Below are 24746 nucleotides of genomic sequence, written 5' to 3'. Positions count from 1 at the left end.
AAGGCCTTCGACAAAATTCAACAGCCCTTTATGCTAAAAATTCTCAATAAACTAGGTATCCATGGAATATATCTCAAAATAATAAAGCCATTTATGAAAAATCCTCAGCCAATATCATACTGAATGGGCAAAATCTGGAAGCATTCCCTTTGAATACTGGCACTAGACAAGGATGCCCTGTCTCACCACTTTTATTCAACACAATATTAAAAGTTCTGGTGAATAAAATCGGGAAAGAAAAAAATTAAGAGTATTTAATTAGGGAAAGAAGAAAAATTGTCTCTAGTTGCAGATGACATGATTGTATATTTAAAAGACCCCATCGTCTCAGCCCAAAATCTTCTTAAGCTGAGAAGCAACTTCAGCAAAGTCTCATGATATGAAAAATCAATGCGCAAAAATCACAAGCATTTTTATTCACCAATAAGAGAAAAACAGAGCCTAATCATGAGCCAACTCTTTTTCACTATTGCTACAAAGGGCATAAAATACTTAGAAATTCAAATAACAAGGGATGTGAAGGACCTCTTCAAGGAGAACTGCAAACCGTCCCTCAAGAAAATGAGAGAACACAAACAGATGGAAAACATTCCATGCTCATGGTTAGGAAGAATCAATATTGTGAAAATGTCCATACTGCCCAAAGTAATTTACAGATTTAATGCTTTTCCTATAAAGCTATCATTGACTTTCTTCATACAATTTTTAAAAAATACCTTAAACTTTATATGGAACCAAGAAAGAGCCTGCATTGTCGAGACAATCTGAAGCAAAACAAAAAAAAATTGGAAGCATAATGCTACCTGACTTCAAACTATATCACAAGCCTACAGTAATCAAAACAGTAGGGTACTGGTACCAAAACAGAGATATATTCAAATGGAACAGAACAGAGGCCTTACAAGTAATGTCACACATCTAACCTTTGACAAACCTGACAAAAAGAAGCAATGGAGAAAGGATTTCCTATTTAACAAATGGGGTTTGAAAAATTGGCTAGCCATATGCAGAAAGCTGAAACTGGAATCATTCCTTACACCTTATATAAAAATTCACTTCAGATGGATAAAAGATTTAAACATAAGAATGAACACTGTAAAAACCCTGGAAGAAAGCCTAGGCAATACCATTCAGGAGGTAGGCATAGGCAAGAACTTCATGACTTAAACACCAAAAGCTATGGCAACAAGAGCCAAAATTGACAACTGGGATCTAATTAAACTAAATAGCTTCTACACAGCAAAAGAAACTATCTTTAGAGTGAATCAGCAACCAACAGAATGGAAAAAAATTTTTGCAACCTACCAATCTGACAAAAAACTTAAACAAAATTGCAAGGAAAACAACCCCATCAAAAAGTGTGTGAAGGATATGAAGAAAATACTTCTCAAAAGAAGACATATATGCAGCCAGCAAACATGAAAAAAGCTCATCATCACTGGTCATTAGGAAAATGTAAATCAAAACTATATTGAGATGCTCATCCCATGCCAGTTAGAATGGTGATTATTAAAAAATCAGGAAACAACAGGTGCTGGAGCAGATGTGGAGAAAATAGGAACACTTTGGTGGAAGTGTAAATTACTTCAGCTATTGCATAAGACAGTGTGGCAATTCCTCAAGGATCTGGAACTAGAAATACCATTTGACCCAGCAATTGCACTACTGGGTATATATCCAAAGGATTATAAAACATTCTATTATAAAGTAACATTCACACGTATGTGTATTGCAGCACTGTTCACAATAGCAAAGACTTGGAACCAACCAAAATGCCTATCAGTAATAGACTGGATAAAAAAATTTTGCACCTATATACCATGAAATACTATGCAGCCATCAAAAAGATGAGTTCATGTCGTTTGCAGGGACATGGATAAAGCTGGAAACCATCATTTGCAGCAAACTGACACAATAACAGAAAACCAAACACCTCATGTTCTCACTCATAAATCGATGTTGAATAATGAGATTACATGGACACATGGAAGGGAACATCACACACCACGGCCTGTCAGAGGCTGGGAGTATTAGCAGAGGAATAGCAAGGGGTGTGGGGATTGAGGAGGGCTAACGTTAGGAGAAATACCTAACATAGATGACGTGGGGATGGATGCAGCAAACCACCATGGCAAATGTATACATATATAACAAATCTGCACATTTTGCACAAGTTCCCCAGGACTCAAGGTATAATAATAAAAAATAAAAATTTTAAAACATTTTTAAAAAGGAAATAAAAATGATAACTTCTCAATAGCATTATTCAACAAGTTAATAGAGGTCAGACTGAACAATGTTCACTATGCCCAGAAGCAGAAATAACTACTGTTATGAAATACAAGGCCCTGGCTGTTGTTTATCTTATTCCAAGAAAATTTATAATGACATTTGCTATTAATCTGTTTATAAATGTGTAATAGAGAGAATAGAGTAACAGAGAATGAGAAAGAGCTAGAAACTCCCCGACTTTCCAGTTATGCCACCAAGTTTAAAACTCATTAAGATTTTGGATTTCCTATTTTCTATGTATAGCATAGCAGTCAGAGTGAGGGAATCATTACCCAGGATAATCAATGCTGAAAGAGAAAAATAACTTAGACCTCTCTAAGTTCTACAGAAAGTTGTGAGAGGGAGAGAAAAAAAACAGAAATGTTTAAAAATAAAAAAGAATTAGACATCCTTTTTTTAAAAACAGTAAGGGAGGGGAGAGAATAAAAGGAGTGATCGAAAGTTAGAAAGAACACAGTGTGAGATTAAGAAAGGAAAAATGAAAGGCAGAAAGTTCTGTTTCAAACTTTTTTTTTTTTTTTAATTTTTTATTGGATTATAGGTTTTGGGGTACATGAGCAGAGCATGCAAGACAGTTGCGTAGGTACACACATGGCAGTGTGCTTTGCTTTTCTTCTCCCCTTCACCCACATTTGGCATTTCTCCCCAGGCTATCCCTCCCCACCTCCCCCTCCCACTGGCCCTCCCCTTTTCCCCCCAATAGACCCCAGTGTTTAGTACTCCCCTTTCTGTGTCCATGTGTTCTCATTTTTCATCACCCACCTATGAGTGAGAATATGCGGTGTTTCATTTTCTGTTCTTGTGTCAGTTTGCTGAGGATGATGTTTTCCAGATTCATCCATGTCCCTACAAACGACACGAACTCATCATTTCTGATTGCTGCATAATATTCCATGGTGTATATGTGCCACATTTTTCCAATCCAGTCTATTATCAATGGGCATTTGGGTTGATTCCAGGTCTTTGCTATTGTAAACAGTGCTGCAATGTACATTCGTGTACATGTGTCCTTATAGTAGAACGATTTATAGTCTTTTGGATATATACCCAGTAATGGGATTGCTGGGTCAAATGGAATTTCTATTTCTAAGGCCTTGAGGAATCGCCACACTGTCTTCCACAATGGTTGAACTAATTTACACTCCCACCAACAGTGTAAAAGTGTTCCTTTTTCTCCACATCCTCTCCAGCATCTGTTGTCTCCAGATTTTTTAATGATCGCCATTCTAACTGGCGTGAGATGGTATCTCAATGTGGTTTTGATTTGCATCTCTCTGATGACCAGTGACGATGAGCATTTTTTCATATGATTGTTGGCCTCATATATGTCTTCTTTCGTAAAGTATCTGTTCATATCCTTTGCCCACTTTTGAATGGGCTTGTTTGTTTTTTTCCTGTAAATCTATTTGAGTTGTTTGTAAATTCTGGATATCAGCCCTTTGTCAGATGGGTAGACTGCGAAAATTTTTTCCCATTCTGTTGGTTGCCGATCCACTCTAGTGACTGTTTCTTTTGCCGTGCAGAAGCTGTGGAGTTTCATTAGGTCCCATTTGTCTATTTTGGCTTTTGTTGCCAATGCTCTTGGTGTTTTGTTCATGAAGTCCTTGCCTACTCCTATGTCCTGGATAGTTTTAGTTTAGAGGTATGAGTGCAGGTTTGTTACTCGTAAACTTTTATCATGAGGGTTTGTTGTACCGATTGTTTTATCACCCACATATTAAGCCTTGTACCTACTATTTTTCTGATCCTCTTACCCTCCACACTTTAAAAATGTAACAGTGTGTGTTGTTTCCTCTGTGTCCATGTGTTCTCATTATTTAGCTCCAACTTGTAAGTGAGCACATGAGGTATTGGATTTTCTGTTTTTGTGTTAGGTTGGTAAGGATAATGGCCTCCAGCTCTATCCATGTTCCTGCAAAAGACATTATCTCATTCTTTTTTATGACTGCATAGTATTCCATGGAGTAACTGTACCATATTTTCTTTATCCAGTCTATAAGTCATCAGCATTGGCATTTAGGTTGATTCCATGCCTTTGCTATTGTGAAGTGCTGCAATGAAAATGTTTGTGTATGTGTCTCTGTAATGGAATTTTTTTTTTAAATTTTTTATTGGATTATAGGTTTTGGGGTACATGAGCAGAGCATGCAAGACAGTTGCGTAGGTACACACATGGCAGTGTGCTTTGCTTTTCTTCTCCCCTTCACCCACATTTGGCATTTCTCCCCAGGCTATCCCTCCCCACCTCCCCCTCCCACTGGCCCTCCCCTTTTCCCCCCAATAGACCCCAGTGTTTAGTACTCCCCTTTCTGTGTCCATGTGTTCTCATTTTTCATCACCCACCTATGAGTGAGAATATGCGGTGTTTCATTTTCTGTTCTTGTGTCAGTTTGCTGAGGATGATGTTCTCCAGATTCATCCATGTCCCTACAAATGACACGAACTCATCATTTCTGATTGCTGCATAATATTCCATGGTGTATATGTGCCACATTTTTCCAATCCAGTCTATCATCAATGGGCATTTGGGTTGATTCCAGGTCTTTGCTATTGTAAACAGTGCTGCAATGAACATTTGTGTACATGTGTCCTTATAGTAGAATGATTTATAGTCTTTTGGATATATATCCAGTAATGGGATTGCTGGGTCAAATGGAATTTCTATTTCTAAGGCCTTGAGGAATTGCCACACTGTCTTCCACAATGGTTGAACTAATTTACACTCCCTTCCTTTGAGTATGTGCCCAGTAATGAGATTGCTGGGTTGAATGGTATTTCTGTCTTTAGGTGTTTGAGGAACTGCTACACTGTCTTCCACAATGGCTAACTGCATGAATAGTGTTAAAGTATTTTTTAGAAAGTCCACCTTTAGGTATATTTTCTTTCCTACAACATTCAAAATGGTCTAAGTAGAAATTTTTATAATTATTTGCCTTTTCTAGAAATGAAAGCACTAAATAAAAGTGCTATTTTGCCTTACTTGCATTCCCACAAGTACTTTTTTAAAAAGCGGCAAATGTTAAAAGTTGTTTTGAAACAAATTATAAACAGTTTTAAATAAGAAAATAGATTAAACATATGCTTCTCTACAAAAATTGCCAAGCACATGTTACCTGACAAAAAAAGTCACACTGAGGCATTGTCACAATTCATCCTCCATATGTCCAATATTTTGAAGAACATAATCTTTATAAATGCAGATAAGGATACATTGCTAAGTATTTTAAGCATAGACTGTTTTATGAATCAATTATTTGAGAAGCACTTTGCTAATAAGCATAATAATTCAGTAGTTATATAGAAGTGTTCTGAACTAGAACACATAAGTTCTAAAAGTTGGCAATAGTCTGCTTTTGCAATCTTTTCATCTTTCTACAAAATAAATTGCTCCTACATAAACAATATTTCAGAAACTGACAGAGTTGGCGGCTCTGCTGAAGACAACAGGAATATTGGCAACCATGACCGATAACAAAATTGAACGTTTCACCAAAAGGAATAAGTATACGTTTAAATTTCAAAAATAGCTCTGTACTTCAGATTTTTTTCAAAAAATGTGGGATGACATATTGAGGTTACCACTGATTAAAGAGCTAGATCTGTAAGGGAGGTTTTCACGTTCTGTGGAATCTTCAGATAAACCACTTAGAAACACACTGGCCTACACCTTCCTGCTGTGCACACACCATGGGTGCTTATGGCTAACTTTCTCTAAGCCGGGTTTGCCCACTTGATGGCATGGCTAATTAATGAAGGAAGCTGTAAGACTTAGTCCTCCTTGATGTAATATCAGTACAAAAGGCAGGAAATCTCACTCTTTTAAATCAAATATACCAGAGCAGAGCTAGAAGATAAAGTTGGTAATTTTTTGATGTAGAACCCTCAGTCTAACAGTAAATTTTTTCACCGATTTCTTATGAACTATATTTACTAAGACTATCTGTTGAATATCATTGTTCAATTAACTGCATAACAAAACTATACTCAAAAGACAAACCATATTACATTCTCTGTGCTCCTTTCTAAAAACATTTTCCTTCAAAATTTGTATAATGTACCTTATTTTGAAAAGGAAATAATCTGCTTGTTATTAAATACTGTGAAAAATTACATTTTCCTGGTATCCCAAAATAAAGCATTCTATTCTATGAGTCTGTAGAAATTTTAATGATATACTATCACAGGAATAAAGGAAATGCTCAAATTTAGTCTGTCTAACAGAGACTGCTGGCTGCACAACATACCTAGTCTTCCTAGCTCGTTACTAACAAACTCTGAGTTTAACTAGAAATATGGCACCTAGCCATATGTTTTCAGCTTCCTTGGCAGTTAAATGTGGTCATGTGACTGAATTTTCTCTTGTAGGATGTAATGAAAGTCAGGAGGACAACTTGAAGGTGTTGCCTTTGTAATAAAGGAATATGCCTTCCTCTTCCCTTCCCTCCATCCTACTTTTTATGCCTTTAAAAAACACAACCAATTCACATAGGGTGACTATATGGCCTGGTATATCTAGGACACTCACATTTGCTCCCATTGTTCCAGGGACTTGTGGTTCCCTAAACTTAGACCATCAGCTGGAACCTGTATTGAGAGGCCAAGTTACAAAATAGGAGTCACTGTATTTTGGCCATTTTTGAGCATTTGAAAGAGCAATGTACAAGTAATAGAAAAATAGGAATCTTGTTAAATGTTAGAATGATACATAATTATTCCCTTCAAGGTGTTCAAATCTAGTAGGATATTGAACATTTAAACAAGTAATTTCAATCAAGGCTGAATCCATCCCAACCATCCACAAAAAAGCTGGGAAAATTGAAGGAAGACAAAAGGCAGTTTTTGTCCTGAGAAACCTAAGAAGACTTTTTGAATGAGGCAGCATTTGGCTTAGGCCTTGCATGGTAGATATTAAGTGATCTTTTAAAAGACAACAAATAGTTATAGGTAGAGAACTAACATGAGCAAATATACAAATACATGAATAAAATTTTTCAAAATAAGAGTATAAAGTATTAGGTGGGTAGGATGTAGGAAAAGCTGAAACAAAGGTTCTAATTTGAAATCTAGTTTTGGAGAAATTTGAATGCTGCTCTGAAAAATGTTAGAGTTTATTCTGCAGAAAATATGAAACCACTGAGTGTTTCCCTAAATCTGCCTTGCAATGGACAGAATGAATCCAAGAGAGGTACTAGTGTTTATATCCATAGGAATATGACTGAATAGATATTGTTAGTAAGGGCAATGAATTGATGATAAATGGCAGAATAGCTTTTGAAGTAACTAACATTGATCTCCACTCATATTTTCTGTCATCTTTTGGCCCTTTCTTATTCCTGTTCCTGTCATTCAGCCACTTAGATTGTTCTTTGCTGGAGTTAAAAAACCTGAGGTATGAGAAACTCAAAACTTGGGAAAGAAAAACAGATTTGGAAGAAATCGCAAATGAAAAACTCAGACTATAACCGTCTCATACTACATCATGCAAACACACCCAAGATTCGCCTGGACTGGAGGAAGAGAAAGAGTATTATCCATTGGAACCTAGAGACTGGTCCATTGTAAATGGAGTCTACACTGTGGCTTTCCCAAGAACTTCTAAGAACCTGTGGACCTTTTTCTTTGTAGAAGAATGTAGATAATCTGCAGATCAGAAATAGAAGCATGGCCCTGCAGGATCAACAAGCTCTTAATCCACTGTAAGTGTGCATCATTATTCAATCTGGGCAAAAGCAGCTGAGTAATTCCCATGTACCCAAAGTACAGAAAAGTAGCAGAGAGAAGTGATGCATGGGCAAGGGCCTTCCAAACAAAAGATTGGGACTTTGTAAGGTAACGTGCTTGTGCCAGTGACCAGTTACTCAACAGGATGGGTCTGACTGCAGATGTAACTCTGCCAGATGGGACAGTGAGTCAGATAAATCCACTTCACTACTAGCACTAGGCATTTGCAGAAGCCTTCAGGAACTTAGATTCAGCAGAAAAAAGAGACACCCTACTCACAGAATAGTTTTCTAACACTCCAGGGAAATAGTTGCTCAGAATAAAAATGAAGTTAGGTTGTAGAAAAAGTTAAAAATCTTCAACTTCACATGCTAAAATTTTTAAATTATTTAATGACCAGATCACCACATAATACCGCTGAATCTCTAGCCCAGAAGACATAAAAATATTCTAGTAATATGATAGTCACCACAAATGGAGAAGGAGAAAATTACTAGCCTAGCAGAATTCTTTAAAATTATTTCTCAATCAATGATGGAAATAATCTACTTAAAATATTATTCTTAATTTTTTTATTTCTTTGATGAAAGACTATTGGTAAAATTTCACTCATGGATTTTTTTTTGTAAATCAAGTTAAATGAAGAAAAGGCGAATTAAACAATTTAACAAATTAAAATGAGAGCCAACGAAGTAAAAAATATATAAAATATGACAAAACTGAATTTTTTTGAAAACTTTCTATTTTTAATTAAATGTTTTCTGTTTAGTTTAATTACTAGTGTTATAATGTTTTATAATATAATATCTCAGCAGCACTACTAAGGAGGTTATTATAGTTACATAGGCAATAAATTCTGAAGACCTTAACAAACACCTTGTACTAATGTGTCATTAATCCTAAAAGTCTTAGCTTTTCCTATTTGCAGGATTTTCCTCAATTTTTTCTTTCCTTTGCTTAGGACAGTTTACTCATATATGACAGAAAATATTTACTGCCCAATAAAACCAGCACTTTCTAGGATGTCCATATACCTAAGATTTTCCAGCCATCCAGTAACTGGGATATACATATTTGCATATAATAAATTTTCAAGTCTAACTTAATAAGGATCATTTTCAAAAAATATTGGGAAAAAACCCATGCTTATAAACTTATATGGAATTTAACCACCATTTATAATATCATTTTATTGTAAAATATATATTCCATGTACCAACTGCCTTACCAAATAATTTCAAAGAAATTAAAGAGGAAAGGTAGAATGATGTAGAGGGGAGTAAAAGAGATGATAATAGAAAAAAGGGAGAAAAGACAAAAAAAGAAGATCCTCGTGATCTAAATGTGACTTCAGTAGTACTAACAATGAATCTTAAAATTTTGTTTAAATTTTCTATGTTCCTGGAAACTTATGCTATACCAACCATTGAGCATGCTCACTTTAGCAATGCCCTGCACCTCTATCTGAAGTGGTCAAGGGAAGGGCAATAGTCATCATAAACGAAAAAAGAATACAATTCGCACACAGAAGCATCACAAATGTTGGGCCCCCACTTAGGGAGGTCATGGTGGAAGCAGACTTTTAAGATATAAATATGTTGAGTGTAACCCTGGGAGGATTTCCAATTGTCTGTATCCTTTGGGGGCAGGTGTTCCTTGCTGTTGTCTCATTTTCAGTAACCTACAGGACACTCTACCCACTTCCACTGAAACAGTCAATATCAAGATGATAGCAAGACCTGATTTTATAATTGTAGATAATGTTTTAAACCATAAGTGCTTAAAAAGAACCAATCTTAAAAGTAAAATCAATTCATCAAGTATTTTACATTTTCTGGACCCGAATAAAACTAATACGTGATTAAATAAATTACATTTTATTCCAGAAGGCTGAAAATTGCTAAGTATCGACTCCAGGTATATTTAAAAAGCACATTTAAATCAGAATTAAATCTGTTTGTAGTTGTTTTATGTTGTTTTTACTTTGACATCATACTATTTTATGTAATAAATCATGATTTACTTTTAGTAAGTTTTTAACATAATTCAAACAAAGAGGTTATTTATATACGGTATGACAACATTTAGTCCATATTTATTGGGACAAATTTTCAGTGCATTCAAAATTTAACTCTACTAATGCTCCTTACAAAAAACATCAAGGAGGCTGGGCACAGTGACCCCTGCCCATAATCCCAACACTTTGGAAGGTCAAGGCTGGAGGATCACTTGAGGCAAGGAGTTCAAAACCAGCCTGGGCAACAGAGTGAGACCCCATTTCAACAACAACACAAATATATATATCCAGGAGAAATATTTTATTATTATCTTAATTAATCATGCAATTACACCATAAAGTTTCTGAAATCAAATAACATATTAAAAATATGTGCTTAAAAATAGAATACCAGAATAGAAAAATATTCCATAATTCATTTGCAAAGAAATGTTCAATGTCCTTGGGACTCAGAAAACAATACCTCTAATTATGGTGCTCTGACATACTAAGTGCTTGAAACTAAAGGAGAATGAAGGTCTCTTACCTCTTTTTTTCCCTCCAAAGTACAGGAAGGTATTTTCTCTGAAATTTCTTTAGCTACCTAAAGAAAGATCCTCCAAAAACCTCCGCTGTTATGAGTGTCCTCCTACCCCCAGAAATCTAAAACTGAGAAGATTAATTGTAGAGTTTGGAGGTCAGCATTACAACACAATCTTGGTCAAAAATTATTACCTATTTATTTTCCCAAGAAATCAATTTTCTCTCTATGGCATACAAACCCCCTCCCCTCTTCCCTATAAGGAAGACATATAAGTTTTTAATTTTATTAGGTTATGGGGTATTCACTTCTCTTTCCTTTGATGCCCTGAGGCACATACATTTGTATGCCTTGTCTTCTGTTAGTCTATCTATCATCAGTTTATTTCAGAAACTTAACCATCAAACCTTTGGAAGAAAATTTTCTCCCCTACAATGTCAATGGTTAAGTACCCAAAAACTTAAAATAGATATTTTTAGATTTTTCTTTAGTCAGACATTTTATGGAAGAAAGAAGAAAAAAGTATAGTTGACCCCATAAACAACTCAAGGGTTGGGGTCACTCTCCCCCTGCACAGTGAAAACCTGCATAGAATTTCTGACTCCCCAAAATCTTAACTACTAACAGTCAACATAAACAGTCAATTAACACACCTTTTTTATGCTTTATGTATGATATGCTGTGTTCACACAATAAAGTAAGCTAGAGAAAGAAAAACAGTATTTAAAAATCATAAGAAAGAGAACATATATTTACTATTTATTAAGTGGAAGTGGGTCATCAGAAAGTTCTCTATTCTCATCTTTCCACTGAATGGGCTGAGAAGGAGAAGAAAGGGGAAGCATTGGTCTCACTGCCTCAGATTGTAAAGGCAGAAGATATGAAGGTGGTGGAAATAAAGGCTGGGGAGGCAGGCACACAGGGTATAATTTAATTTTAAAAATCTGCATCTAAGTGAGCTCACACAGTTCAAATATGTGTTATTCTAGAAACACACTCCCAGATTCCTAAAAGAAAATTATTCTGGGGGCGGGGAAGTGATACAAAATGCAAATCATACCATCTTGGCCTTCTTTTCCCACAACCTTATATAATAAATCTTTATTTACTCATCTTTATTTAAAAAGCTTTGCTTTGAAAAAGAGAAGGATAGTGGCAAAAAGGAGAAATTATAGTATTACATAAATAATAATCTGTGATTTCTCTCACTTCATCTATATTTTCAATTATTTCAGCAAAACTTAAAGAAACACACCAAGAACCAGAGCCCTATGGGATTTTTTCCACCTGGCTTTGTGTTATTGGTCATGTAAGAAGACTTCCCAGAATTACCAAGCATTAGCATGTACAGGTCTTTGTCACGAGATGTTTTAGATAATGGAGTCGTTCCTCAGTCCTGAGCTAAGTATTTATAATCTCTGGGGTGTTCTACTATGAGTACACTCAAACAATTTTCATGAATACCCTAAAACCTTCAGAAATGATTTTTTCTGAATCTATTCTAAATTAGCAAATATTCCTTAGAGTTGGGAGATTACAATACATCATCTTCACGTTAGCATCTTTGATGGACCACTTTGAAAAATGTATTCTGTACTTTTTTACTTTCTAAATTATTAAACTATGCTATACATGGTGAGGGACATAGAGGCACTGTGGATGGCAGAGAAGTTTTATACTAGCTGAGTGATTGTGGGAATATTACTTAATAACTTAGAGTTTTGGGTTTCTACTTCTTTTGTGCTATTGTGGGCCTAGAGTTAGAGCCTGAGCAATGTCATTTTATAAGACAAAGCTGTTTTTTCCAAAAATAAGTTGTATTGTCCCATTCTCCTTGCAATAACTGCTGACCTTGGCTTCTGTAAACAAAACTGCTAGCTTGCTCTAAAGAACACACACCATGTAAAGCTGCTTGTCTTTTTCTTATTAGTAACTGTCTGGCCTTTGCTTATCAGTAGTTACCAAGATAAGCTTCTGTAGAGTTGCTTGCCCTGCATCCAGGATGTGGTTTTTCAGCTTAAATACCCTGATCACCCTGAGTTTGGGGCCACAGGTTGGAGAGACGTGAGTTTTCCATGGTTGCTGGCAATAAAGACCCTGCAATTTGGCATGCTTTTGCCTTGGTTGATTATTTCAATCTTGCATTTGATACTTCATTTGGAGGCCCCAGCGAGATATTATTTATATTTCTCCATCACCTAGACAAAAGCCATCTTTGGGGACCTTTAGGGGAGGTGCCCCCTGAGTTTCCCCAGGGCCCTAGTGTGTCACCATAAAGGATAAGTGACTGCCTGGCCGACGTTCACCCAAAATTCTTCAGCGTTCTAAAACAACATCTGGAGGTAAGTTTAGTCTGGAATCTGGGAACTAGTTCAAGGGTCCTGTGTCAGGGGACTGGACACAGTCATTGCAACTCTGACCTGGCAAGCCTCACCAAGATGTCGCTTGAGGCTTCTGGTGGCTGGTATAGTGGGTATCAGCATCAGGTAGCTGGCATAGTGGTGTTAGCATTTGATTGTTTTCCATAACCTCTGTGTGAGTGAGAGAGTGAGTGTGTATATATGTAGTCCCACAGCTGAAGAGCTACGGGGCTTGAGTGGGCCTTCACCTGCATTTTCATGGGAGTGTCATAAGGCATAACAGTGATTCACCTCAGAGCTGTCCTACTCAGACTTCCATCCTGAGGTGGCCAGGTCTGGGGATTATACGGGTACACCTTAGCCAAGATGCCCCTGAAACATTCCTCTGGGAATGTGGCTGGGCAGGCAACTGATTGGCCCCCCTTCTGGGGAACTCCCACCCTTTGTTTGTCACTCTTGTATGTGGTTCTGTCTCATCTGTAAATTTGTCAGTTTTATTAGACTTCTGCTAGCAGACATACACTGGCTCAGGCCATCCTCCCTTGAAGTAGAAGAAGGAAAGAGAAGAGAAGATCAGAAAATAGACAAAAGGAAAGAGGAGAGAGGACAAGAAAGTAGAAGAGGGAAAGAGAATGTAGGGAAAGAAGAAAGAGAAAGTAAACAGGGAAGGAAAGAGAAAAGAGGGGAAGAAGAGAGGAGACAGAAAAGAGAAACAAGGAGAGAGAGAGACAGGAATTTAATGCTTTCCAGGGCCCCTGTGTCAAGGTGACCAAAAGCTGCAGAGGCAGGGAACTGGCAGCCGGCCCAGTGGCTTAGAGCTCAATTTTTAAACTGACACAAAGAAAGTTGTTTTTTTTCTGTTTCTGCCGGCCAACAGCCCCACCTGGCTTTTAGGCAGGCCACACTGCCTCAGGGTGCAGTATTTGCATCTAAAATCTGGCTTTGAGAACAGCTTTCTAACTCTTTGTAGTGCAAGTTACTTGTTAGAACAGTAGTTAAAGGGTGGGGCCCACAACTGCAAGATTGTTGGTTCAAATCCTCAGTGGAGCCAGTCTTAAATTAATGAAATCTTTTGGAAAAATTCAAAAACTGAAGGAAAAACCAAATGGGCTCATCACAGTCCTGACCATGCACCCCCCTCGGATGCATGATGACAAATTTTAAAACAACGTTCTCTGGCCAGTATGGTGTTAAACCCCACAGAGGCTTCAGACCCTCTGTGAGTTAGAGTGGCTGGCCTTTGGGGTAGGCTGGCCAGAAATGAGGACATATGACCCCAAGATCACTCAGGCTGTCTGGAACAAGGTGACAGGGTCCCCAGGCCATGCTGATCAATTTCCATACATTGATCAATAGCTGAAATTGATCCAGCACCCTCCTCCTTGGCTGGAGAAATGCATAAAGCAGGCTGGACTTCAGGTTATGCTGGCAGGCCCAAAAAAAAGCCACTCAGTACTGGCTGTTCTTCCAGCCCCTGCCGAGGACCAAGAGTGGCCCCCACCATATTCTCAGCCCTTGGAAATGGGGTCCCAACACCCCTCTTCAGACTGTACTTAATAATCAGCCCTTGTTCCCCCTCCACACTCGAAGAGGGGCCCCACACCCGCCAAAGCTACTGCCCCTCTGGGAGGCACCTCCCACTGATGACGGCAGCCAGGGCTGCCCTTCTTTTGTTCATGTCCCTTTTTCCTCTAGTGATTTGTATAACTGGAAGGCTCAACCTCTTTCATTTTCTGAAAAGCCCCAGGCACTCACAGGGCTTCTGGAGTCGGTTTTACAAACCCATCATCCTACCTTGGATGATTTTCAGCAGCTACTCCTGGTGTTGTTTAGCACAGAGGAGAGAAGTAAAATTAGACAAGAATCCCATAAAGCAATACTTGGGATGGGGGGAGGATCAGGAGAAGATCGCCAGGAACAAATTAATGCAATTTTCCCTTCCACCAGGCCCCAATGGGACCCAAACACCCCAGCGGGCATGCAGGCTTTGAACAATTTTCACTTGTACTTGTTACAGGTGGTTAGGGGGGCAGCCCGAAAACCCACCAACCTCTCCAAGGTAGGAACTGTGACCCAGGGTCCACAGGAGCCCCCAGCCACTTTCCTTGAGCGCCTACAGGATGCCTACCACACCTACACCCCTATTGACCCTGAGGCCCCAGAGAATCAGCAGGCCATCAATCTGGCTTTTGTTTCCCAGTCTGCCCCAGACATCAAAAGAAAATTGCAAACATTAGAGGGATTCCAGGGAATGAATCTAACTCAGTTGTTGGAGATTTCCCAAAAAGTCTTTAACAATAGAGACACCCTAGAGGCCAAGAAAGATAAGAGAATTGCTGAGACAGTGATAGCAGCATTCCAGGAAACCCAAGCTTTCTCCCAAGGACCAGAAACCCAGCAGAGAGGCCCAGGAGGACAGAGGCCCAAGTTAGGGCACAACCAATGTGCATTCTGCTGACAAAAGAGACATTGGAAAAACGAATGTCAAGAGAGAAGGAGGCAAGGGATAACACAGGAGAAACAGCCAAGGGCCATTCTGAGCTTAGAAACCCAGGACTGACAGAGCCCGAGCTCTTATCAACTAAGCCCCCAGGAGCCCAGGGTCACCTTAAAAGTTGGGGGCACCCCTGTCAGTTTTCTGGTTGACACAGGATAGGCCCACTCAGTCCTTACACAGCCTCTGGGACCACTATCCTGCAGAAAAACAATTATTCAGGGGACCACAGGAAGAACCACAACTAGCCCCTGGACCACCAGTCAATTCGTTAATCTGGGGAACAGCATTGTCACCCACTCATTCTTAGTCATTCCTGATTGTCCATACCCACTCCTAGGACAGGACTTACTTCACAAACTACAAGCAAATATTTCTTTCAGCGAAGGTCAGGCTTGCCTCTCAATTCCTCCTCCCCTAGCCATGGGACCACCTCAGCAGATCCTCATTTCCTGTGCTCTGTCAGAGGAGTATCTCTTGCAGGAAGCCCTATCCACACAGACAGACCAACCACCAATGCCAGACCTCCTCCACCAGTTCCAAGAGAATGTACTGGGAGTATGGGCTGAGACAAGTCCCCCAGGTTTAGTAAGTCACTGCACCCCAGTCATGGTCCAACTCTTGGCAACGGCAACTCCAGTCCAGGTGAGACAATATCCCATGAGCCAGGAAGCCAGACGGGGAATTGCTCCACATATAACCAGACTCCTAAAAGGAGGAATACTTACTACCTGTAAGTCCTCCTGGATTACTCCCTTACTCCTTGTCTTAAAACAAGGCACAAAAGACTATCGATCTGTATTGGACTTAAGGGAGGTAAACAAATTGGTAGAAACTGTTCATCCCACAGTCCCAAACCTGTACACCCTCCTGAGTCTATTGTCCCCGGACCACCTCCACTATACTGTCTTGGACCTGAAAGATGTATTCTTCTATATGCCACTAGCTCCAGTCAGCCAGCCCATATTTGCTTTTGAATGGATTGACCCTGATACAGAAGTCTCTGGGCAACTCACTTAGACAAGATTGCCACAGGGTTTCAAAAATTCCCCCACTCTGTTTGATAAGGCCCTGAGCCAAGAAAGGTGTACCCTCCTCCAATATGTGAATGACTTACTCTTGGCCACAGAAACCCAGGAGGACTGTAAGGAGAAAACCTTTTCCCTACTAAGGACCCTAAGACTTTGGGCTACCGAGTCTCAGCCAAGAAGGCCCAAATATGCCAGTCAAGAGTCACTTATCTGGGCTATATCATAGAAAAGGGAAACTGAGCACTGGCACACAGCCAAGTCCAAGCTGCATTGCAGATACCCACCCCAACCACCAAATGCCAAGTTCGGGAATTCCTCGGAGTAGTAGGGTACTGTAGGCTATGGATTTTGGAATTTGCTGAAATAGTGAAACCCTTGTAAGCTTGTACTGGAGGGGACCAGCCATTGACTTGGATGGTAATGGAACAGCAGGCTTTTGACAGGATAAAAGAAGACTTGACCACAGTCCTGGTCTCGGCCTTGCCCGACATCTCTAAGCCCTTCCAGCTATTCATACATGAAAAACAGAGGTTACTAAGGGGGTACTCACCCAGACTCTGGGACCCTGGTCTTGGTCAGTCACCTATCTCTATAAAAGACTTGATTCTGTAGCCTTCGGATGGCTGGCTTGCCTAAGAGCAGTGGCAGCCACAACCCTATTAGTCAAAGAGGCAGACAAGCTGACTTTGGGGCAGGAGTTAAACTTAGTGGTACCCCACGTGGTGGAGTCACTACTCTGTAAAGCTCCGGAAAAATGGATGTCTAATGCCTGCATAGTCCAATACCAGGCCTTACTTTTGGACCAGCCCCACAAAAAGTTTTCAAAAACCACAGTTTTAAACCCTGCCACATTGCTACCTGACAGCGAGCTAGAGGAGCCCATACATGACTGCCAACAGACAATAGATGTCCTCCACGCTGCGTGACTGGATCTCACCAACGTCCCCCTACAGAACCCAGAAGAGGTACTGTATACAGATGGCAGCAGTTTCATGGTGATGGAATTAGGTATGCTGGGGCAGCTGTGGTCACCCTAGAGTGGGTTATCTGGGCCCAGGCTCTTCCACACGGAACCTCAGCCCAAAAGGCAGAACTTATAGCTCTGATAAAGGCCTTGGACTGGGCAGAGGGAAAAACTGTCAAAATCTACACTGACAGCCAATATGCCTTTGCCATGGCTCATGTACATGGAGCCATTTATAAAGAAAGAGAACTTCTTATCTCAGAGGGAAAAGTTATCAAAAACAAAGATGAAATCCTAGCCCTACCAGAGGCTATATGGAAGCCCAAGGCAGTGGCATTAATATACTGCATAGGACACCAAAAGGGAGATACACCAGAGGCAAGGGGACATAGGGCAGCTGACCTGCAAGCCAGACAGGCAACCTTGGGGCCAGTAAAACCTCTGACTCTTCTTGTGACTCTGCCGGTCCCAACCCTGCCTCCTACCCCTATGTACTCACCTGATGAAAACAATTTGCTAAAGGACAGGGGGAAATGACAAGATTCCACAGGATGGTGGACTCTACCAGACACGATGATTTTGTGCTCCCCGAGGCTCTAGGGCAGACTCTAGTTAAGGACACACACCAGGCCACACACTTAGGACAAACAAAACTCACTGAGCTACTGAGGGCCAGATACTACATTCCACATTTACATAAAATTGTTAGGGCAACTACTACTCGATGTGATGTGTGTGCCAGGGTAAATCCAGGAGGCAGTAGGTCTAGTCAGGCAGGGGTAAGACTTAGGGGTACTATCCCAGGGGAACACTGGGAGGTAGATTTTACTGAAATAAAGCCCCATCATGCGGCTATAAATACCTCCTTGTTTTTGTAGACACTTTCTCTGGATGGGTCGAGGCTTTTTCTATTAGGTCAGAAACTGCCCTGGTAGTAACAAAAAGAAGACTGTTACAGGACCTGGTTCCTCGGTTCAGCTTGCCCCTGACACTGGGATCAGATAATGGCCCTGCATTCACAGCAGAGGTTTCTCAGGGCCTGGCCAAGGCCCTGGGCATATCCTGGAAATTACACTGTGCCTATCGCCCCAGAGTTAAGGGCAGGTTGAAAGAATGAACCCAACCATAAAGGAGACTTTAACAAATTTTATTCTAGAGACCAGTGAAAACTGGGTCAACCTGCTTCCTTTTGTTCTCCTCCATACCCGATATACTCCCTATAAGAAAGGCTTCACTCCTTTTGAAATTATGTTTGGAAGGCCCCCTCCCTTACTCCCCAAACTTGTGGACACCATAGGTGCTGAAGTCCATAATCATACCCTCCTTAAGTCCTTGCAGGCACTCCAGTCTGTTCAGTCTTAGGTGCACCCGCTCATCAGGGGAATCCAACCTACCCCAGTGGACCTCACTGACCAGCCGCTCCACCCCTTCCAGCCCGGGGACAAAGTTCTGGTAAAGAGATTCACCACCTCTGGCCTAACTCCTCGCTGGAAAGAACCCTACACCATAATCCTCATTACCCCCATGGTAATCAAGGTGGATGGACTGACTGCCTGGATCCACCACTCACATGTCAAGACTGTCCCCCCAGACACACAATGGAGAGTGACCTCAGCTTCAGCAGACCACCTAAAGCTGAAACCTTCACACTCCTCGCAGTAACCTTCCTTGTCCCCATGATTCCTAGTGTAGCCCCTCGGAGAGGAACCCCCTTGACACCCACCTATTACTGGTGGGTCCTTTCTGAAGGATCCATGGGAAGGTATGTTAGTTCCTTAATTGGAAAGGGATCCAAAAAGAGAAAAACTATTAAAGATTTAATACATGTTAAAAGAACATGGGGGAATGTGCTATACCGGGCCTAGAGTTAAAGACTGAGCAACATCATTTTATAAGACAAAGCTGTTTTTTCCAAAAATAAGTTGTACTGTCCCATTCTCCTTGCAATAACTGCTGACCTTGGCTTCTGTAAACAAAACTGCTAACTTGCTCTAAAGAACACACACCATGTAAAACTGCTTGTCTTTTTCTTATTAGTAACTGTCTGGCCTTTGCTTATCAGTAGTTACCAAGATAAGCTTCTGTAGAGCTGCTTGCCCTGCATCCAGGATGTGGTTTTTCAGATTAAATACCCTGATCCCCCTGAGCTCGGGGCCTTGGGTTGGAGAGATGCGAGTCCTCCGTGGTCGCTGGCAATAAAGACCCTGCAATTTGGCATACTTTTGTCTTGGTTGATGATTTCAATCTCACATCCAATACTTCACTTTCATATCTACTTATTAGTGATATTGACCGGCAAAAAATGTAGTAATATATCTGAAATGGAAACAGTGCCAAGAACTTAAATTCTAAATAAAAGTTATCTGCATGTCATCTCTATCCCCAACCCAAACACTACAGATGCTTACTTTTTCCCCAGCCACTGCAACTGTGAAACTGTACTAGTCAACTGTTGCTAAAGTTCTTGACATGCAAGGTGCCTTTTCCACCCACCTCCCATTTACCCCCTTCTCCATGAAATCCTCCCATACCCCTGGCTTTCTAATTTATTGTTTCAGTATTTCTGATAGCAATATCAGTTATAATTACTAAACTCTCCAACCCATTTATGCTGGATAAAGAATTCGGGCTGGAAAAACCCAAACGAATATACAGAATTTTTTTTCTCAAATTGTCTAAGGCAATTGGGAAATGTATCTTCTCACAATTTTATAAGTACAGCTATAAAGGAGACTTCAGAAGTATTTGGTGTACCCTGGTGTATTCTCTCTCCCATTTATGCCACATACAGAATTTTATGCCAAGTCTGTCTTACCTTAGTTACAGGTAGGCTTTCAGAAGCAGCTGGGATGGCAATCTTCTTTGTCACATCTGAAAGGAGAGAGAGAGAAAATCTTACCAATTGTATTAGTCTGTTCTCACAGTGGAATATAGAACTGCCTGAGACTGCATAATTTATAAAGGAAAAAAGTTTAATTTACTTACAGTTCTGCATGACTGGGGAAGCGTCAGGAGGCTTACATTCGCAGCAACTGATAACAGGACAGCAAGACACCTTCGTCCCAAGGAGGTAGGAGGAAGAATGAACGCAGGAGGAACTACCAAACACTTATATAGCCATAAGATCTCACGAGAACTCCCTCACATAGGAAACCTGCCCCAATGATTAAATTATTACCTCCACCTGGTCTCTCCCTTCACAGGTGAAGATTATGGAGCATACAATTCAAGATTAGAGTTTGGGTAAGAGCACGGACAAACCTTATTATCAATTTTAAAATAAAAGAAACTCAGTTAAGTATGATTGGGTTGTGAGGCCATGTGGAAACGCTTATGCGAATGTAGGTCACCTAGAGATATGCACTGATTAGCTTAAGCTTAGATTATTGAAAACATATGGCAACTGGAATTACAATGAGTTGATGAAATTAGTATCTATTCCTTGAGTAATGAGATCTCAGGTTCCTCCCTTGTAAACTCTACCAATATTTAGCACGGGGAATATTTTTAAGGTTTAAACACACAGACTACTGTAAGTGTAAAAACTGTAATACAGATGAACAAGTAATAATCCACCCAAAAAAGCCAAATCTCAGATCAAAACAGAGAATTTACTCAAATTATGTAACAGAATTTTCAATAGACACAAAAGCAGAAATACAAAGCAGTCTACTTCTGGTCATACCTCTGCTGGATATCAGTACCTGGTTATCGTTTTTTCTACAGCTTTATTGATACATAATTTATACATCATAACATTCACTTGATTAAAATTAGCAATTCAAAGACACTTTCAGTATATTAAGAGTTGTGCACCATCAACATAATCTAATTTTAGGACAATTTCATAATTGTCGGTCTTGAATGATACCTCCTCACAGATGTTTTGCCTATGTATCCTTAAATGAACTACACTATTTATTTTATACTTTCATCCTTTGGACTGTCATAACTATTTGTAGTTATTTTCCTTAGTTATTGGCCTCCTTCTTTGTTGTCTATCTCTCCCACCAGAATATAAACTTCTTAAAGAGAAGCTGTTTATGTCTCTCTTGAACTTCTTTGCAGTCCAGCTAGTAATGAAGCACAGCGTCTGCCTATATTATGTGGCCACTAAAAACATTTGCTGAATGAATGAACTAGCAAGACATAGTTACCACAGTAGATGAGCACTGTGGAGCAATAGGGAATTGGTCATCATGGAGAAACTGTAACACTGAGAATGAAGGGCAAGCAGGAGGGCACTAAGCCAATAACCCAGCTGTCCATCTGGTGTTTGGAAGACTGAAAAGACCCCTTAGGGTATTTAACAATTAGCAAGAGTTGGGAGTGAAGACTTCAAGAAGAAGATAGCACTGCTAATAAAATAGGTGGACCTCTTCAAACTAATTAAACAAATAAAAAGATATCATCATATTTGCAGCTATGCTGGCAAAGAAATTTATATTTCTCACATTAACACAGTAAAATATACAAACTAAATGTTTCTTTATACATCAATCCCATATCTGGTGTTGTTAATTAAGTGTGGTTATACAGGGTAGTGCAGAGTTCTGGAGCTAGAAAGCCAGAATTTGTATCCTTATTCTGCCACTTACTAGCTATGTGACTTTGGGCAACTACTTAGCTGCTTTGTGCTTTCATTTGTACATTTATAAAACAGACATATTGATAGATTCTATATCACAAGAGATGTTTTGAGTATTAAATGAAAATAATCAGAAAGCTGTTGCATACTGAGTGCCATATATTATCCTAGTGTTGTAGAAGTAGCAGTAGTCTTTACAGTGGTGGCAGTGCTGGAGGTAGTAGAAATAGTAGTAGGCAGCAGCAAAATAATAGAAGTGAATCCCATTATGAGTGTTTAATGGGCTAAGAAATTTAGATTTAACTCAGTGACAAGCAGTGTCAAATATAAGATACTAAATTAATATCGAGTTAACTAGCACTCATGATGTTTCCTATCATACCATAATATAATTTAATAAGTGAGGGAATCAGCACATTTGTAGTAGCTGCTGCTGCTGGCAAGCTGATATCACCTAATTTATGCTTAGCTTTGGCCCTCAGAAAGTGTCAGAAGAACAGCCATATTGTTGAGTGTGTGAAAGTGTGTGTGTGTGAAATGATGTGCATTTGATTGTGACTCTGTTCCAAGAAGGACATAAGAATTTCATTATTTTATGAAATAAAGTGGGAAAATAGTGAATCATCCTGAAAAATAAGTCACAGTATTTATAAATCAAGAGAATCAATTTTAGAGGGGAAAGGTACTGGTTTGGACTTGTCAACAATATTTGCAATGTGTCCTCTTTATGGATGAATAACACTGAAGATCCAATTTAACATTTTAGTTGACTTCACAAATGATTCATCCAGTGGGATCCACTGGCTTTTCAATTGTATTATCTAAGGAAGCTGAAAAGAAGAAAGAAAAAGTGGTTTTATCTCATGATCTGCAACAAAAGCTGCTCTAGAAAAGGGACTTAACTGCTAACACAAAAACAGAAACTGAGAACAATTATTTAATTACTCAAAAAATTGTAAAAAATTCTATGAAAGAAGAGTTTTTTAAGCATAAACATAAGTATGTGAGCCACCTTTAGGTATAAAACAAATATGTGGAGAGGGGACTCAAGATGGCATGGTGAGAACAACCCAGGATTGAAGCTCTTGGTGAATGCGCAGAGAGGGTGAGTCAGGGCTGCATTTCCAGATGGATCTTTGTTGCCCACAGAACGGGGAAATTCCCAGGTATAAAAGAGACTTGGGAGGCCAGGCAGAGGTTTTGGCTGGTGCAGCCGGCAGCCAGTAAAGCCGGCGGCCGGTGCTGTAGCACAGTGGCATTACACAGTGCTCCACATAAAGCGCACTGGTCCGGGTGCCCTGTTGAACCAGCAATCTGAGACTTGAGAGGGCTAAACTTGAGACTGAATGGGACTTGGACAGTGATTCAGGCCAGGAGATTCCAGGAAAACAGCGTTTGGGGTAGCGCAGTGGGACAAACAAAAAGGCAATTCCAAACGCTCCGGGTGGAGAGGTTACCTGTTGGCACAGCTGAACCCAGGACAGTGCAGCTCCGTGGGGGAGGGGCGTCCGCCATTACCGAGGCAATGCACCCCTACTGAGGTGCACGCCCATTTCTGATGCAGCCTGCCATTGTCGAGGCAACCCGCTACAACACAGAGACTCCACCGCAGGCCATAGCCTGTGGCAGCAGGGCGGAAACTGCAGCAGCAGGGCAGAGTCTGCAGCAACAGGGCGAAACTTACACCAGCAGGGCGAAGCCTCGGCAGGCAAATAGTGACTAGACTGCCTCCTAGCTGGGCAGGAAAGCACAATGGACACTCAAAAAAAAAAGCCCCAACTCCCCGAGACAGAGCATCTGAGAAAGAAAGGGTTTCTTTATAAGTTCTTCTGAAGCAGAATACAACATAGCAGCCTACCAGCCCTGAATGAACAAAAGAGCTCACAGCTCAGCACGTGAGCTCCTATAAAGTACAGACTGTCTCCTCAAGCAGCTCCCTGACCCCTCTAAATTCAGAAGACTGACATTTGGCAGGCATCATTCAGGGACAAAGATAGCAGAAAAAGAAACTGGTAGCATCCCTCACTGTTCCGCAGCTGCTATAGGTGCACCCCAGACAAGCAGGGCCTGGAGTGGACCTCAGCAGTCGTACAGTGGAGAAGCTAGACTGGTAGAAGGAAAACCAAGTAACAGAAATACTTCATCATTAAAAATCTGGGTGTCCACTCAGAGACCCAATCGAAAAGTTAGCAACTACACAGAACACAGGTGAATAAATCCACAAAGAAGAAAAGAAACCAGCGAAAAAAGGAGAAAAACACCCGAAACCAGAACACCTCGCCTCCTAGAAAGGACCAAAACTCCTCACCAGCAAAAGAACAAAGCTGGACAAAGAATGACTGTGACGAAATGATGGAATTAGACTTCAGAAGGTGGATAATGAGAAACTTTTGTGAGCTAAGAGAACATGTTTTAAATCAATGCAAAGAAACTAATCACCTTGAAAAAAGATTTGAAAAAAGATTCGAGGAAATGATAACAACAATGGATAACTTAGAGAGGGATATGAATGAATTAAAGGAGGTGAAAAACACAATACGAGAAATTCGCAAAGCATGCACAAGTTTCAACAGCCGAATTGACCAAGCAGAAGAAAGAATATCAGAAGTCGAAAATCAACTCAATGAAATAAAACGAGGAACCAAGATCAGAGAAGAAAGCACAAAAAGGAATGAACAAAGTCTCCAAGAAATGTAGGGGCTATGTGAAGAGACCTAACCCGCGTTTGATAGGTGTATCAGAATGTGACAAAGAGAATG

At 40.1% G+C, this 24746-nt stretch overlaps 1 long non-coding RNA gene across 2 annotated transcripts in view; it reads right to left on the bottom strand.

Annotated features, from left to right (window-relative positions):
- LOC144581101 (uncharacterized) overlaps positions 1-20728 on the bottom strand; it is a 100763-nt gene extending 80035 nt beyond the window's left edge. For both annotated transcript variants that reach the window (XR_013531647.1, XR_013531646.1), the window contains exons 1-2: positions 20385-20728; positions 20215-20270 (exon numbers count right to left, since the gene is read on the bottom strand). This is a non-coding gene — a long non-coding RNA (uncharacterized LOC144581101). The remainder of the gene's footprint in view (positions 1-20214; positions 20271-20384) is intronic.
- Positions 20729-24746: the final 4018 nt, after the last annotated feature.

Source organism: Callithrix jacchus, chromosome X, assembly GCF_049354715.1.
Source record: "Callithrix jacchus isolate 240 chromosome X, calJac240_pri, whole genome shotgun sequence".
Lineage (NCBI taxonomy): Eukaryota > Metazoa > Chordata > Mammalia > Primates > Cebidae > Callithrix > Callithrix jacchus.
This window is presented reverse-complemented; position numbering and strand designations above follow the sequence as displayed.